The following is a 4,920-nucleotide window of genomic DNA, read 5'->3' on the forward strand; positions in this document are numbered from 1 at the left end:
ATCTATCACAGAGTCAAGCTTCCCTGGATGGCAGCAAGATAGATTGGAATTCCGAAGGTGACTGTCAGGGCCAGCTCTAGACCCCAGCGCGGCAAGCACGCGTGTGGGGCGGCCCTTTCCCGGGGGGGGCGGCAGATTGGGCTGGCGGACCTGCCGCAGTCATGCCTGCGGACGGTTTGCTGGTCCCGCGGCTTGGCTGGACCTCCCGCAGGCATGCCTGCGGCAGCTCCAGCAGAGCCGCCGGACCTGCGAACCGTCCGCAGCTGCGGGATGTCCAGCCGAGCCGCGCGACCAGCGGATCCTCCGCAGTCATGCCCGCGGGAGGTCCGCTGCTCCCGCGGCTCTGGGGCGCCTCCCGGGCATGACTGCTTGGGGTGGCCAAAAATGTAGAGCCGCCCCTGGTGACTGTTTGAGACTCCATGTTAGGGCTATATAGTGCCTCAAGAGTTTACACTTGTTACTTGGTTGGTGGAATCTAAGTATAGGACTTACAGCCAGTTTGGGGTTTGTGCCCTGCTTCTTAAATGTCTGCTCTGAGGTTGGTATTCTCAATGAAGAGCCACTCCAGACAGCATGACAATAAATCAATTAATTCTTTTATGTTGATTAGTACACCAAATAGGGATTCTGCTACATTAAGATTAATGGCTCAAGCAGCAGGGATGGTTCCTGGATGGTATAGTTAATTGATAACCAATTGTTGACATTCAGGAGGTCATCAGCTGTGCAATATGTTACAGATTTCTCACAGTGGGGATGATAAGGAGGGTCATGCTTTTGGAGAATGTCAACAGGTGACCTGTATGGCTTAAGGAAATGGAATGATTCTGGTTGCCTTCCTTCTATTTACAAGGCAACACACAGACAAGCACCCTTTTGTATTTGTGTAGATTTCAATCCATTCCCACCCACCCCAGTATTTAGGGTACATAGCAATGAAACGTTGCCAATTTTCATCAGCTGAGGACGTGGGTCACAATATTTTCTGCAGGCCTTATTTAAACAAGAGAAAGAACATGCCTACAATGATAGAGAAATAACGGCACCCAATCAGAATTTCCTGGTAATTTGAACTGCATGAGACTACTCTATGGGCAAAATAAGAGACCCCCTGTTTAGAAATCAGAGAGGTGATTAGCTAATCAGTGGAGTTAAGAAGTTATGGTAGTGTATATACAAAGCCCTTCGTTTTCAGTTTTTATTGAAAGATTTCTGGGTTTTACACAAGCTATTATTCAGTTTTTAGTGATTTCTCTCAATTTTGGACCACTCAAGCAAGAAAATACTGATTGTGTGAAGAGAAATCTACTACATTGCAATAGGCAGATGTGTCTATAAAGAATAAGTTAGTCCAAGTGTAAATGCAAGATGTCTATTCAAGTAAGACAGTGTAGTGGAAGATTCTCACATATGCATGCACGTATGTGTGTACATTCTGTTAATGTACACTTCATTAAATAAAGCACAGCATTAAACTGCTTTTACTTACAATACCTTTCCTTTTCTCTTTGTTGCTTTTCTTGTCCTCCTTTCCCCTAGTATTAACCCTGATATTTACCCAGAAAACCATGAAGTTAATTTTTGTGTTGATTTTTACCTGTTTAATTTTTCTAATAAATATTGATCAATGCCCAGGAAATTCTAAACAAAAAAACTGAAATCAAAGGGCTTTGTGTATATATCTAATTCAAAGTTACTTGTTACCAATTAGGCCATTTCCTAATTCTTATAATTCAATGTTCAGTCTCAGGTTTATATGAAAAACAAAACAAAAAAAAAACCCAACACTTTAAAAGATCATGAATAATATTGTAAAAGTGTCTGCTACCAACAGCTTGCCTAGCCTGCCTTTTGCCCACAATAGCATCCAATGACTCAGTCCTGTTGGATTTCTGCATCGGGTTTTCAGCCCTTTATACAGTCACCTTCAGCTTTCTTGATCTTCCTTTAGGCCACAAATCCTTTCCCTCCAAGAGTATCAGCTAATAATTGCTTCAATTGCAGTCAAATAACCTAGTTCAGCTTAGACTAAATGAGGGAAAATACTTATCAGTGCATTATAACTTAAAGAGAAAGCAGAAGACATCAAGGGTAGCGCCTCAGCAGGTGTAAATTGTCATAGGTCCATTGACTTCAGTGGAGCACTGACAATTTACAGGAAATCTATGTGAAGTTCACAAAACTAGGCTCTAAGAAGGAAGTGGCTAAATAGAACAAAAAGGTTTTCTTTTACTTTCCAGAGAAGAGCTATCTACAAATTGTCATCTCTGCTTGCTTGCTACCTCTTTAGAGAGTGTGTATTCTGTAGTAATAATAGGGGTTTATTTCAGGGCCTAAGCCAAATGGTTTATTATATTATAATGTAAAGTCCCTTCACTCTAAGGTTGTTTGAAACTCATCACCATTCGATGAGAGAACCAGTTCAAGGTACTTAATGTATTTTAGTGAGGAAGTAAAGAAACAAATATGGATTTACTATGCTTCCCTCTAGCACAAAAAAAAATTCAATAATCAAGTTGAGATCACAATCAGTCAAATTGACAATAATGCAAGCTGAAAATCAAATGATTGGCAAAAGACTGAGACCAACAATTGATCAAACGAATAATCAAACTGTACAACCAATTGAATGGCTTACTACTATTTCCCAGCTAATCTATTGCTAATGCAACATGCCCAGAGAAGTTTATTAATCCCCTAATGAGCAGAATGGGTTAATGTTGTAATCTTTACATAGCTTGTGATTTGTGGCAGGATTTGCTTGGAACCTAGGTTAGTTTATGTCAATTGTAACTGTCAGAGACCAGGACATGGGCAGTCATTCCTTGTGGTTTGAGCAGGAGTCAGGAGCCAGAACTAGATGCCAGAGCCAAGTGTCAGAGTCAGAAATACGAGCCAAGAGTCAGAGGCCAGAGCTAAGGGTCAGAGTTGTGTACCTGGGGTGAGGAGAGACAAGGCAGGCACAGGAGCTATCACAGCTGTAGGCAGCCTAATACAAGCCAGCTACATTTGTTATGTTCCCCATAGACTGGCTCTACTGCAGGCCCTGACTCAAGCCAAGCTCTCTCTTATGGGTTTACATGCACATGCTATTATTTAACCTGAATACTCCCACCGCCACACCTGACAAATTAGTTAATTTGTCAGGTGTCCCTGTCCCTATGGTCTATTCAAGTTAAAGAAACAAAAAGAAATGTCACTTAGATTACACAGATTAAAGTTTTCACTTAACATCTACTTAATTTTGCTATTCTAGACAGACCCACTGTAATGAAATTTTGATTTTATTAACTTCTGGAGAGAATCTTGTATTCAGTAGCGTACACTTCTATACCCTTGATGCTATTCTGGACACTGGGACACTTGGATGCCATTCTCATAGCATCGTCTTTTATTTGCATCTCACAAGGTTGAAACCCCGGCAGGTGTGCCCTGGATCTTGAACTTCTGAAGTTTGTCATATGCGGCTCAGAGGGTCAGAGTAAGCTTGGCCACCCCGGTATAGGGGATTGAAGAAGAAATAGATAAAAGTCATTGCTATAGAAACAACATTTCAGGGTAAGTAAGGGAATACACTAGGCATAAGGTAACTCTACATATTTGTGTTTAAAAGCCAGTTTTACTTGAGGGAAGCAGCAAGGCCCAGTTCTGTGAAACAAATGAGTTTTGGGAATGAGCCCCATTTCTTCTATGTCCTACCTTGCTCCCTGAAAATCTAATATTGTCCATTTTATTTACAACTTTATTTACTTGGTACTCACTTTAGTCTGTCCATTTGCTGCAATGGTAATAAACTGAGAGGAAAGTCTAATGCTGTGAGTGAAAGAATACACTTGCTTCTGTATTTTGAGTTTAAACTGTTTGCTGTTGATTATTTCTTAGTCCCCCACAAATTTGTTGAATAAATACAAATTATCTGTGAAACTGTCAATTTCTGTATGCCTAAATTTCTCCCATTAAAATAAAGTATCCACTTTGATAGAACCAAGGAGATCTAACAACCCCCTCCTTGTTCTCACGAATCTGCTCCACTGTCATATGACTCTCCACACAGAATCCATCACAGCCTGAACTTGAGAGCTGGCAATCCATCAGCATTTAAAGATAGACTAACCAATCTAAGAAGGGAAGGTGGGGGGAGACATAAATCATGCACATTCCTACACCTGTGATCTAAACCCTGCTCTGGAAGCAGTGCTATACCCAAGGAGGGCAGAACATAATTAGTCTCAGTGCTCAATCAGTCTGGGAGTCTGGTGAAACAAAATCTGCTAATTTTTCTAAATTATATTTTTACAATATTATATATTCTCCAAGGAACAGAATGGAGACTAAAACTCATTTACTGGGCCATCAGGAATGAAAGGCTAAAAAATATGCCCTGTGTCTTCACTTACACGCTAGATCAGTCTAACACATAAGGATTTGAAAACATCTTTGGTAACAGATGATAATAAATAGAAGATATCAGTTCATACAAGGAAGGAAGCTATTTGAGTTAGGCTAACGCATGCATTTCTTGAGACAAAATAAAAATTATTATTTTAAGAGCTTTAATAGTGGAAATATAATAAACTACCATATATATTCATTCATAAGCTGAATATTTTTGGTAAAAAAGTGACACATCAAAGAGTGGGGGTCGGTTTATAAACGGGCCTACACCAAAATTTGATGATTTTAAACTCTGTGGAATCATTGAATTGAATATCTAATACATTGTCATTTTGTTTACCTGGAGCGTCTGCAGGCATGGAGCCCCTCAGCTCCCTGTGGCCACAGTTTGCCGTGGGGGCTGAGGGGCTCCATGCCTGCAGACACTCCAGGTAAACAAAATGTCCCGACCCACCAGCGGTTTATCTTGACAGCCAGAGACAAAGTTTGCCAACCCATTTATTGATGTCAATACTGCAACCTTTT

Source organism: Mauremys reevesii, linkage group 2, assembly GCF_016161935.1.
Source record: "Mauremys reevesii isolate NIE-2019 linkage group 2, ASM1616193v1, whole genome shotgun sequence".
Classification (NCBI taxonomy): Eukaryota; Metazoa; Chordata; order Testudines; family Geoemydidae; genus Mauremys; species Mauremys reevesii.